Genomic DNA, 14,206 nt, shown 5'->3' with positions numbered 1-14,206 from the left:
CTTATTGCATGAACTTCTGTGTAATTCTCAATAAAAGCTTTTGATACTTATGAAATGCTTCAATTGTATTTCATTATACCATAGAAACATTGACAAAAACACCTAAAACCCTGAAGCAGCAGACTTTGGAAAATGTAATATTTGTGTCATTCTCAAAATTTTGGCCAGACTGTAGATCATTTTGAAAGGTCTACGGTCCAGGTCTACATGTATGTTCTAAGGGGGGCTAAGGCTCTTATTGATAAATAGATCAACGTGTTTATGACATCTCTGTGCCAGTGAAGACCAACCAGCTTGTTTTCTAGGATGCAAAGATGAGTGCCATTTGGCAAGGGTGCCTCCAGAAAAATGGCCAGAGGTGGCCCCCCATTGAAATCTGATTGGCTTCACCTGGTGCCACCTAAAAATCCTCAGCCATGATTGGCTATTGGCCTGTCAGGGGCGAATTGTGTTTAAGTTAAGAGATAAGATAAAATAGATAAGATACGATATTCCTTTATTCGTCCCACAACAGGGAAATTTAAAGTGTTACAGCAGCAAAAGGACAGTGCAAAACAGTATAGAGTAAATATGAGCATATAGAATAATAATTAAAAAATGTTAGCAATTAAAAGAGTAATTAGCATTTCTTATGAAAAGTATGTACAGAACTAATAAGTAAATTACAATATATTACAAACCAGAGATACATTAAGAATGTGCACAGAAGTAACAGGTGAATAAAAAACAACATATAGAACTCATTGGACTTTGATGCAAAAGGCAGCTTCTTTACATTTAAATGCAGGACATTCTTGTGTCCAGACTAAATTGTAAGTTTGGACACATATCTTCTTCTTGAGTCATTAAAGGATTAACAAGAAATGTCACCACTGTGCACACATACAGTACAACAGGCCACCCCTCACTAGTTAGCAACCTTGTTGGGCCACCCCCCGACAAAAAGGTCTGGGCACACCCCTGGTCAGAGGGATGTTCAGTTTTTAGTTTGTATTTAATAGTTTTGATGGATTGTTACACTGATAGCACTTCATGTTTCTGAAACTGTGGGACTTCTGTTTAAATGATGGGAAAACTTTTCATTGATGCACATCAGCTGGATGCAAGTCCGTGTTTATCCAGCAGGTGGTAGTGTTGACCTGCTTAGCATCTGCCCAGCACACCATCAGCTCAGTGTAGCAGATACTTTCAGCCTGCTGCTCCTTCCACTACAGAAAATTCAAGGAGGTGGAAAAACAGCCCCACATTGATTGTTTCACCGCATCTCAGACACAGTCATGACATGAAGCGAGGCTGACAGCTTCATGTAATACTGCCTGCTAAAGCAGAACGTAAACTGACTGAATGAATAAAAGATGACCGTTAAATGATAGCACAGCCCTGCTGAAAAACGCACTTACCTAATTCACAGCTCGTTTTCTGGCCCCAACAACAGCATCACATCATCACATTAAGTCCAGAGGACCAGCCTGAGTCAGACACCACACGTTTTCACTTTGTGGTCAGACTGAAAGGGAGGAGTGTGTTTCCCAAAACATGCTCCACAATCTGCCAGCAACGCCACTGTTCTTGGAATAATACAAAGAGCCCGAGGCTGTTGGTTGTGCCTCACTTTCGAACTGAGCGTTGGGGACACACTGTGAAACGACATCTCAAAAACTGATGGAGACTGTTAGTTTTATGACTGCCACCTTGTTTACCTCTGAACTAAAGAGGAAGGGAACACAAGGGCACAGAGAAAAGGCCGACAAATGCTGTTTTCCATTTCCAGCACCTCTGATGGGCTCTGTGTTGTGGTCTTTTCTGTTGTCTGCCTTAATCCAGGGACAAAGAGAATCTGGGCACTAATCTGTATTTGGGCTGTGTGTAAGATTAAGTCTTTACATGTATATCAAGCTTTTCATCTTCTTCCTTTGGCCTATTTCCTCTGTGGCCTTTTGTTTTGGCACTTGCTTTCCAATTTCCACTTCCACTGAAGTGATTTCTCATGTTTGAGGTCCAGTGTGGAGGGAGGCAGCTTGCAGTAGAGGCACTTAAGGGCATTACATTCATTTGGTAACACAATTTCAGGGGAATTTAAGAGAGACAGAGACAGAAATGGTCAGAACTGATGTGGGAGAGGTTGAGATACTTGCACTTTAATCCTTATTCATATGAAAACACTGGAAGCTACATTTTTCATGATGCAACCTGCTTTGTATGAACCTTTCCGCCTGCAAACTCTGAACATCCCTCAGAGTTCCCCCCTGAGTTCATAACAGGCTTTTATGAAGAAGGGTGAAGTCTTCAGTCCATTTTGAGGAAACCCTGACAACATCATCAGTTTTTTTCTTATATTCTTCAAAGACACGGCTGAAAAAGAGCATTATAAATCCTGCTTCAGTCCTTATTTGACCCTTACATACTGGACGGGTCACATTTGACCTGTTGGGACATCACTAGTTACTTCTATCAAAACTATCTACTGACTTACTGCATCATAAAAGTAATGAATTAATTTAGCAATACTCTTGTTAACGTACCTGCCCCTTGTCTCACATGTAGTTTGCCCAGCTCTCTGAAAGCTGCAGGCTCAACACTTGAAATGTGAAGCTTGTCTTCAACAACATCCCTCACAGTCCGTCTGTTTAGTCCGTCCTGGTTGTGGGGCTGGATCTGATTGGAAATCAACTCTTGGATGTTTGGATGGAGCAGAACCTCTTTGCTCTGCTGATCTAACGTGAGCTGCACCGGTGGGTCACTGATATTTGCTGAGACCGCTCTCTGGTAACTAGCTCAGTAGAAGCGTGTTGTTTGGATAGTCTCTTCCTGAGATTAGAATTGCTAGTCTTGGCAATGGAGGGAGTTTTCCTTCCTGCACATAGTCTACAACTAACCACTATATTCTTGTCCTTTACGTTGAGAAGGGAATAATACGTTGGTGTGTTTAAGAAAGAAAGCTCACGCCTGAATGATAATGAGGCATTGTGTGTGTACTCTCGCAGAGGAGGATACGTAGGTTGGCTGAGTTGGAGGATTCTCATGTAGTTGTTGGCTGTTTCACATACAGTAATCAGTAACAAGTCCTTTTGTCTTTAAATGTGTTAATTAATGATGAGGAATAGAAGGTGGTTATGATCATTTATTCAGAATATATCAGTTAGGAAAGTGTTAATGAGGGTTATTCTTGGTGATATAATAAAATCAACAGAATGTCCTTACCACTTTCATCTTCAGTAGAAAGTACACTACCAGTCAAAAGTTTGGTCACGCCTTCTCATTCAATGGTTTATATTTATTGTAATTATTTTGAACACTGTAGATTAATACTGAAGACATCAAAACTATGAAATAATCTGGTTTTGCCATAATCTGGATTACAATAGAAGTCAAATAGGGCTATCCATTGTGTACTAACCCTACCTCTGAACAACACAACTGATGGTCTCAAACACATTAAGAAGGCAAGTCATTCTACAAATGAACTCTTGACAAGGCTCTTGTTAATTAGAAACCATTCCAGGAGACCACTTCATGAAGCAGACTGAGAGAATACCAAGAGTGTGCAAAGCTGTCATGAAGGAAAAAGGGGGGCTACTTTACAGAATCTAAAATCTAAAACATATTCTGCTTTGTTTAACACTTTTTTGTTCATTAAATAATTCCATAAATGTTCTTTCATAGTTTTGATGTCTTTGGTATTAATCTACAGTGTTTACAATAATTAAAATAAGTACAAACCCTTGAATGAGAAGCTGTTTCCAAACTTTTGAAAGGTAGTGTATCTAAATCATTGTTTCTGTTATGTCTTCATGTCTTCCATCTGAAACATTAAACAAGGATTAATCAGCAGTCATCATTCACAGTCATCATTAGTTTGAAATGTGGTAGCGCTTGTCATGAGGGACTTCCTGGCCTGTGCTCTGAAGTAGGGATAACTCATCACTTGATTCATTCGTGGGATTGATTTATCAGATATCCCGAGCCACTATTAGTCCCATCACTTGGCAGACAGTTAAAGTTTCTTCTGCTCATAGCTGCGCTCTTATTTGTAAATCAGGTATGTTAAGTGTTCCCTCCAAAACAAGCCATGACAACAAAACCTCTGCCTGTACATTATTGAGAAAGTGTCACAGTTTGGACCACTGAAATGGACTTTTCATGAGAGTGTGTCATTTTTTTCTTTTCAAAGTTAAAGAGTGATAATTTTGAAAGCTCCCCTGAGAGCTGCAGAAAACATATACAACTCAGTGGTTCTCTTTGTGGTGAGGATTCTGCAGAACTGTATGTGTAAAACCTGCGGAGTTCCCCTTCAAACCTTGCTCATACTTGTTTCTTTGTATCCCTTACAAAGGGAACTTTCATTATTGTTGTATGAGCCACAATAAAAATCACAAAAGTAACCAGAGAACTCAGTGACTCTCAGTTTTCTGTATGAAATATCTGCTTCCACTTGTAGGCCCTGTATATGTCCATACTGTCTGATGCATTGCCACTTTGTAGCCCAAACCAGTTAAGGTAGGCTTAGTTGTTTCCAGAGACGGTTTCCTCCAGGTCACTGACCGGATGAACACATGAACTTCAGACAGAGCCAAAGCAGCCTGCACAGCACATGGCTGTCTCTCTGCTGCAGATACCGCCCAGGGTGAAATAGTCATCCTGAATCGTGAGCAGCCAGGCTGCACGCTCAGGCAAACAATCCTGCTCTTCTTGCTTCAGATATCTTCCACAGCCCACACTGTCAAAGTGAGAAACAACGATTTAAGCATATGGCAAGCATAGACACCACATTGCATGCATGAATAAAGAAAGTGCTTTCACTCTGCCTCCCTGGCTCGACTTCTGTTTCTCCCTCAAGCTCTTGACTCTTGTTCAACATGAGGGTTTCACAACACAGGGATATTTCTGAAGTTTTCTACACACCTCTCTACGGTAAACATGTAGTTGTATTTTCTTTCTTCTTCCTCTTTCTTCCTTGTTTTTCCCACTTTGGTGATCAAGACCTTGAAACTATTTCTTCAGATAATTTTCTTGTTACGCAATGGTTTGTCCTCATGGCTGATACAGGAGCAGGATTGGCAGACAGGTGTACATAGTTGAAGTTTTGTTTTGGATGGAGAAACTCTACAACCAGGGCTTTGCAAGCTAAAAGAGCTTCTCTTGGCTAAATGTGCATCAAAAGCTAAATCTATTGGGACATTGGAGCACACATTGGGGCTGGGATCATTAAACCAAAACATCTGACCACTTTTTGTGAGCTTACTAACTGTAATGAATCTCACTTTACAAAGTTTTGTCATTGTTGTGTTACAGTTATCAATTTGACGTAGCTACAAATCAATACATGACCTCATGACTCTGCATCATGCTAAAAGTCATCTTGAACAGGGGTTCCCAAAGTGTGGGTCGGGACCCCCTGGGGGGTCGCGAGACACTAATGGGGGGTCGTGAGATGTCTTTCAGAATGTTTTTTTTAAGTTATCTAAAATAATTTATTACTATTTATTTTTGTTTATTACCTTGTTTTCTTATGTTTATCTTCCTTTTTGTTTTTACTGTTTATTATTAATATTTCTTTATAATTATTATTATTATTTTTTTGTATTTATTTATTTTCTCTTCTCTTTGTTGGTTTTGTATTGTTTATATATAATTTGTTAACTTGTGGTGAACAACTAAATACTGAAAAAATGCAATAAAAAAAGTTGAATGACAAAAGTAATCTGAAAATAGTGCATTGTACCCATCATAGTAAGAAATATTGACAAAAACAGAAGCTAACTTGAAATAAAACCTTGAAAATAGAAAATGTAATGAATTTTCTGCCTTTCTTTTTTCCAGATGACTCCCAAGTTTAGGGTTAGTGAACAGTTAATTATCAAAAGCATCAGTAGCAGTAGGTTATTTCATAACGGTACAGGAAACACAGCCATATGCTCATATACTGTAGGTAGGCTAATTTTCTGCAGACCAGCTAAATGAAGCCACATTAAATCACTTTGAGGGCCGGGGGGAAATTCAATTTTTCGCAAGTCTTTCGCACCCATAATTTTGGGGTCATGGGAGGAAAAGTTTGGGAACCCCTAATCTTGAATAAATAAAGGTGTATCAAAAAGAATATCAGAAGACAGTTGATGCATACTTTGGCAAGAACCTTATCTTGCAGCAGGTAATGGTGCTCATGGGAAATGCAGTCTTCTTTACACTCCCAGAGGAATCACCAGAATCAACACAACATGAAAACTCCTCACAGTGCCTTTAAAGAAAACCACCTCCAGATGACTTTGAACTTGCAAGAACCCAACTTTGCTTGGAAAAATGTGAGCATGGCCCCCTCCCTCAGCTGTGACCTCAACTTTTTAAACTTTAATTCAACTGTTTAAAAGTAATCAATCTTTGATCATCAAATCATTAAAGCCTGTGGTATTCATCCTCTGGTAAAAAAAAAAATTCTGCACAGAGTTTCATTTTAGTCTGTCCAGAAGTTGTAGACATGTTTTGGTTTACACAAAGCGATTGAAAGTTGTACCCACAAACAAAAAGTTGATTCCGTACGAGCCTACAAATGCGCAAATTGATTTGAAGTACTCCAAAGGTACGAACTTTCATAAATGAGTCATTTAACTTCAGAACCAAAAATCAAATTCAAAATGCACCAACAAAGAGCGCACTTAACTTTGGTTTTGTTTGAACTCCCCACCCACTGTGCTCGGCTATGAGAAGCACACTGCCTCAGGGGTGAATTCAGGGACATCTCTCTGTGGCACACACACACATACACAAATCATGTACATATGGGAGGGAAAGTGAAAGGAAGTTCAGCCAAGTCGAGACAAAGTACTCCCCTCTATTTTCTAACAAGCTGGAATCCTCATGGTGATTCAGTGACATTGTTTGACTGTCAGTGCACCATCCAATTATGACCGGCTTCACAACAGTTCAAGGGGAGATAGAGGCCCACAGGATGAAGAAGTGCCACGTGAGGATTGGTTGGGACAGACAGCCAGGGGGAAATGGAAGGAGAAATAGTAGGGTACATGCAGCGGGAAGTGAGGCAGACGACGTAATGAAAGGCAGAGAAAGAAACATCTGATACCAAGTGTCTGATGGAGGAGCTGCTGAGAAAAGCCCAGGCAGCTTTCTCTGAAGTCTGCACTGAAGAGCAAGGGAACAGGCAGACACATGCATCCTAACTTGCACACTCACAGCCTCATTCACAAAAAAACAGCCTTGATATGCACAAAGCTTGCTCTTACACAACATCAAATCCATGGTGGGCATGCACACACACTCACACACACACATCATGCAAGCCCTGAGTCATGCTCAGTCGAAACTGACTCTGTTTCACCGAGATTAACTCCATGAATTTATGAGTAACAGGCATTTCACTGTCTGTGGCGACAGCTTGTTGGATAGATACATTTGAAGGAATACTTTCAGAACTACTTAAAAGTTTCTCAACTTCAGCTGGAGCCAGGAGGGTATTAGCTTAGCTTAGCTTAGCTTAGCACAAAGACTGGAAACAGATAAACAGCTAGCGTTGCTTTTTCCACGGGTTAAGAAATTACAGCTCACAGCTGCCCTGAAGCTCACAACTTACTATGTCATATTAAGTTTGCTTGATTCACACAAAAACATTCACATATAGCCCAACCAATTCTGGCTAACATTTTAAAATTAGAGATTTGTTGTAAGTAGGGATGACCACAGTTAATCGATTATCGATTAATTGATTGTTAAGAAATTACTCGAAGCACGCATTTTTGTTATCAATTTTCCGTCACGTGGAACAAACATCATATGGTCTCATATTTGGTTCATCTATCAGGGAGGTGTTTTAAGTTTAAAGCATGTTTCGATGTGAATCAGCTGTTAAAGGTGTTGCGAACAGTGGAGACGCTCAGCTGGCGGCTGCGGCTGTGCGTCAGGTCTCCACGCACGCTTTTTAAAGAGGATCAATACACAACTGCTGCCAACAACAACACGGACACAAAGGTTGACAACTTTAAACAGGACATTTCAACCTTTGGATACGAAGGCAACAGACTGGTGGGAAATTCAGGTACACTATGTTTGCAGACCAGCAACATCAGAGCCGTCTGAGCTTTTCTGCCGCTGGACTGATGATGACCCGGTTGCGCTCCCGGCTGACACCTGACCGAATACACATGTTTATTTTTCTCAATAAGAACAAGTAGACAGAAAACTGGACACTGTGAGTCTGAAGTAATTTTCTGTTAGTAGTCTCAGGCTTCACTTTATAAGATTATATCCGCGTAGTATATTTTAATGAGCCTGATCGTTGATATTCTGCGTGTCAAACATGTACCTGTATTTAATCCCGTCAGTTATATGCATTTTTGTTGCTGTAGAAAATACAATTTAGAGGGAAAACAACGTATTTCACCTTGTTTTTGACGTAAGAATAATACTGTTTTTTTTTTTTTATCAATTAATCGATAATTGATCGTTAACATTTCCAAAAATCGATCACGAAAAATACTTAAAATGTACATCCATAGTTGTAAGTAAAACAGGTAAACACATTGTTCGGACCATGCGTTGTGCCCATAGACTGTATAAATAATGGAAGTAGTGTCCGTGACGTCACCCATCTGTATCTGAAGCGCTGTTTTGAGGCCAATCATATGGGGCAGCCATATTGCTGCTGTCGAGCGATTGTGATGTAAAGAGGCGGGCTTTGAGCCTATCAATCAAGTCAGCTGTGCCTTAATCTAAATATCTTCGAAATTGACGCGTTATGAAAAAATTTCCCCCTCTGTACAGTGTGTGCCGATAGAGAAATTAGCTATCCAGACTACTCTTCTTTTTTGTACCAGGCTGTAAACATGTTTATTTCTGCTGTAAATATTGTCTTTTTTGAATTTGTGTATATGTGTTTTTTGTACTTCCGGAGCCAGCCTCAAGTGGATCCTTGCTGAACTGCAGTTTGTAGCACTTCTGCATTAGATTCATATTTTTAGACCGAAGGTTGCCGCTTGGTTGCGCCATTATGCAATAAAATATCAGTGAAAGCCTAAAGTTGAGTAGGATCCCCCAGGGGGTACACTTACAATTGACTAGAACTACATACAATCCCACTTCAGAATAACAAACTATCCCTTTAATGTTACCTGGACATTAAATATAAATAAACTGATGTATTACTAGGATTAAATCCATATATCCAGCTTCTGCCTATAACTATAGTTTACTCTGGCACTAAGCATGAATAGAATTAAAAGGGGGAGATGTACATATTGTATGCACATTAATAAATTACAAAGGAAGGTCAAACAAGGCTATATGTAATGATTCCATAATAGTTATTACACAGATTCCCTTGATATCCTGCAGCCTACAACTAAGTATACTTTAATACAGAATGAAAACAGCATATTTTGATATGGTAATAAATGCACCTGTTATCAAATTTTAAACTTTTTAAGCCTGGAGTCCAAGTCCAAGTAAGTAAACTACAAAAGCGACAGGCATCTCGTGATTTTACTCAGAATAAAACTATTTGAGGCATGAAGTGTCCTCCACCCAGCGTCAAGTCTGCGTAAAAAGTCGAATTTAACAGGAAATCAAATATTGATGTATACAAAATAAAAGCATGTCATAAACCGGGTGTAGGTAAATGTCACTTTCAGGAAGAGAAAAAGGGATAAATGAAACTGTATAATGTCGTCTTAGAATATGCAAAGTGACGTCATACCCGCATATGAGATTCAACATCTGGATTATGAAGGTAACATTTTCATAAATGGTCTCCTCGTGCACGTCGTGGTCGGATAACGTCCTCTTATTGTAGGTAACTTGACACCAGTCACCTTTTCTTGATCCCGAACCTCCAGCCAATCAGCAGCAGTCAGGGACACATGAACGGTGATAATATCCACGGAACAGGCTGGAGGCAGGAGGAACAAAGAACGCTGCCTTCACCTCGTTCACACGGACAAATACCGACTCCGTAGATGCTGGTTTTCTCGTTTCTTCAAACACTGACTCAGAACTGTTAGATCTCACACTGTGTCTTTAGTCGGTGTGGTTGCTTTTGCTGAGGAAAGAGGGAACTTGGCGTCGTGTTGGGTCGTCTTAAGCGAAACCTTTTCGCTTTGAGTGCGCGCGTTGGAGAGAAACATACGGTAAGTTTGTTTTTCTGCTTTTACGCACCACTTGGAAATGTTGCCCGAAGGTTGATAAGAGCACCAAAGCTGCGTGGTGGTGTCGCTTTGTTTGTTAGAGGAAGGAAAACTCATGTCTCAAACTTTCCCCTTGTGTTTTCTGAGGTAACACAACAGCACGGATAGACTCCCTCCGCACCCTGCAGGACAGCACGACGCTCACCAAACTCTATACAATATGTTGTTGTTTTGCGGTTCGGTGCGTCTTTACAACAAAGACAACTAGAGGAAGTTTGTTGAACTATTTGTCCTCACTATTTTGATTCAGTGTAGCATTTCGGCGTGGAAGCAAGTCTTTGTTTTCTTAATTGAAACAATGTAAGTCCTTCAGTTGTTAAGTCACGCACCAAACAGCCCAGACTGGTGCTGCAGCTGAAGGCATGAGTCAATTTTCATTTATAAATAGTTTATTTATAGCCTCAACAACTCTATACTTTACTATACTAAATTAGAATATTACGAAGGCATTTATGTTACATAGAGCAGCCATACTTTCTGTATTAGGTCAAAAGATGTATTGTCAATCCCTAACTCCTAGAATATTCTTCTTTTCACGCCTGCTGTTGTAAACCACTGAGATGCCTCGAAGGAACACCTCTATTTATGACTCATTCATGCCCAATGAAAGAACACAAACCCAATGGATTTGTCTTTGATGGAAGTGGAAAGATGACTCTTGCACTGTTCCCATGGCAGCATTTTTAGTTGTTTGTATTTTGCGTAATTTCAAACTAAACAGGAGCTTAAAGTTCCATTTCTTCACTCTTGTATTGACTAATCAAAACCTGACATGATTCCAGGTGAGCAAACAAGACAGCCTGATGCTTTTAAAGCATTAGAAAGCGGAGCATTTGACTTCATTCGGAGCCCGTTTGATTAGCAGTTTGCATGCCATTCAAAGGCTAAATGTTTTGCCCGTGAAGGCACCATCTGCTTTCCCCTCCTGGGTATTGGCAGGCTACTGTCCAGATCAAGTGTTATGAGAGATCTGTGTGGGAGGACCACAACAGATGGTGAGATGGAGAACATTGATGGCTGATGTGGTCCTGAGGCTTACTGTTGTGGTTTTTGGTTTTTCTTGTCAGTTGTGGTTCATGCAATCAACAATGACCAAATTCTTTTTACATGTCAGCATTTCCTCGCCATCTCGGCTGCTCTGACAGATGAGTTGAATCTTAATTGGCCTTCCTACCCTGTTGAAAGGCAGGTCATACAAGAGCTATTGACCCCTGCACTCTATTTTTCACCATCTGGGATTTGACCCCGTGACAGCCGTGACATGAGTTGACCTCTCTGTATCAGCTTGGGTGGATGGGTGGCAGAAATGTGCCCAAGCCTTCAGTATGTTAAGGTCAACAGTGGGGTTCTCTATCATGTTTAATTTATTCAGAGTGCTACTTACTCACTCTTTGATTCTCCTTGCAAAGCAGGCTGCATGGATCAGTGCTTTAACTGACCTTGATTTGTGCAGATTGAAGTTGATTTCAAACCAATCACTCATCAGTGAGTGCAGAAATCAGGATGGCACTAAAATGTGCTACTGTGGCTACACAGCACCTCACTGTGATCCCATGTTGGAGCCTGTTCATGCAGGCAGTTGTAAAGCTTATCTCCCAGTGTTTGCAGTCAAGTCTTTGTCATTTTTAACTGCATCATTGAGGATTGTTGGTTGCAGCTCAGCCTCCTAAAGCATAAAGCCCCAACAAAGAGAGCACCATAGAAACCCTGACAGAATTTTTACACGTATAAGGTCACTTTGTTTCGGAGCATAAGGATGTCTCCCTTTTAAAACAATATTAACAAAACAAGCTGTCCGGCTTGCATCTACAATACACAGTTTTTTATGTATAACGCCATATTTAGTGTCCAAGTTTAAACCACGTGCTATTTTTGTTTTCAGAGAAGACCTTTGCACACCTTATGAGTGCTGGAGTAAAAGTACAAAGATTTGTCTGTGAAAACACAGTCAACCTTTGCATCTTCTCCTCTAACAATTGATGTTGTTGAAATTTAAGGAGCAGCTATAGATTGGAGATAGCCATACAGATATAACTCATTAAATTCACATTGTCACTGAGAGTACATCCTCTGTTTAATTTCCATGCAGGTTTGCTGTAGAATGACTTTGAACACATGTTCATGATGGTCTGTTTGATGCTGGTCCCATGTGTTATTCTAAATTTGCTAAGTCATTCATAATGATATAACTACCTCTACAATCTAAATGTATCTGCTAGCTGAATAGATGAACCAAAACAGGAATGACCTGCTTCCGATTGACATCACCGGGCTATACTGATTACTGCAATCATCGCTTATAGCTTTGGCTGAGATCGTGGGAACAAATGTCACTTTGTTCTGCTGCAATGTAAAGAGGCCATGTCTGGGGAGTATGGCCCTCATGACCCGTCTATACCAAAGCCTCACAGATACTGGATTTGTGTGACTGATACCTCTATCAGTATATGACTGCTATAACAGCCAATAGTTACATGGATGATATATTCATTTTGATCTCAAACACAGTCATGAAGTTGATAAAACAAAGTTTTCTGGTGTGAAGGTAGTGGAGATGCATGTCCTCTGCATTTATCCAGCTCCTCTGAGCCCATATGTTATACCTGTAGGAAGCAAATATTGACCAGTCCAATGTATCAGTTGGGCTCTTATCTGTGCATATTAATACTTTGGACCCACCGACTGAGGCCGGACATACTTAATCTTCATGTCATGGTGTTATGAGCTATTCTTTTTCAGAATCCAGGCCGCACATTGTGACAGCACTAACCCAAATAATAGCATATGTTGGCTTTTTGCAGATCAGTTCCAGTGTGAGTGGACAGAAAAGAAGGATTTCATATCACGTCTTGATCAGTGGTGGGTCGTGATACTTATACGATGATAGTCTAATACTTAAGAAGTGTTAATTTAGACTGTGAAGATATTCAGCAAGTCATGCAGTCAGAACATCTCCTCCCAAACACATGTATTGATTCATTAGTGCAGGACGAGTCCTTAGGAAAGTTTCAGGGTCAAACATTGACTCATCAAATTACATTTTTTCTGCCATTCTTGTGCACTGAGCTCGCTAGCTTCAGCCTTGGCTTTTTGAATGCTTGGAGGTTTTGGCCTTTCAGAGGTGATGGTTGGATCTAATCACAGTCCAGATACTGCAAATTTATTTCCTTTCAAATGATGACATTGACGGATTATGTGCTGCCATGCAAAGAGAATTATCAGAAAAATGACCGAAAATGCATAAAAAGTTATAGAAAAACAGTGCTGGCAGATTTAACATAATAGAAAAGTTAAAACTGTCAGATAACTCATGATAGTATTGGCTTCAAAATTCCAGCATTTGAGTCAGCCTGTGATGTAGTCTGCAGCTCTTACTCATCAAAGATAATTGAAAAAATACGGGATGTTTAGAGGGGAATAGTTATTTCAATGAAAATTCCAACTAACATTAACAGAGCTAGCACCCTCAGCCTCCAGTCCTCCTTGCAGGTCAACATCCACATACCTTTTACCAGTTACACATTGCTCTGGTCGAGAGTTATTCCTATTCTTATGCCTTGTACAAAGAGAGCACAGTTTACCAAAGTCAAATTCCTTGTGTGTTCAAGCATACTTGGCGAATAAAGCTGATTCTGATTCTGATTCTGATTCTGATTCTGAGTAGGGATGGGCATTTCAAGCCATCATTGGCATGGCAAAAATTGTATTTTTAAAATGAGAAAATATTCCAAGTAACTCTTCGATTTTTAAAAAGTCAACGAAAATTCAAAAAATCATTGCCCATCCCTAGTCGAGAGGTTGTACAGTCGTTAACCAGACACAGGCTACAAATAGCTTAACCTCAGCTTTCAAGATAACCCTTCCAAACCACGGCACACGATGAGATGCCATCTGTCATCTGTGCTTGTTTACATCTGGGTAGTCTAGCATTATAGCATTATGACTATTGCCCCAAATAGTGGTGGGTGGCGGCACTACAGCTAAGACACAATATATGATCAGCATTTAAGCCTGCAATA

The 14,206-nt window shown here is 40.1% G+C and overlaps 1 protein-coding gene across 1 annotated transcript in view; it reads left to right on the top strand.

Annotated features, from left to right (window-relative positions):
• Positions 1–9,826: 9,826 nt before the first annotated feature.
• Positions 9,827–14,206, top strand: part of LOC117825434 (SPRY domain-containing SOCS box protein 4-like) — a 63,062-nt gene continuing 58,682 nt past the window's right edge. Inside the window, exon 1 of the mRNA XM_034701284.1 lies at positions 9,827–10,130. The gene's annotated coding sequence lies outside the window, so the exon portion shown is untranslated. The remainder of the gene's footprint in view (positions 10,131–14,206) is intronic.

Source organism: Notolabrus celidotus, chromosome 14 (assembly GCF_009762535.1).
Source record: "Notolabrus celidotus isolate fNotCel1 chromosome 14, fNotCel1.pri, whole genome shotgun sequence".
NCBI lineage: Eukaryota > Metazoa > Chordata > Actinopteri > Labriformes > Labridae > Notolabrus > Notolabrus celidotus.
This window is presented reverse-complemented; position numbering and strand designations above follow the sequence as displayed.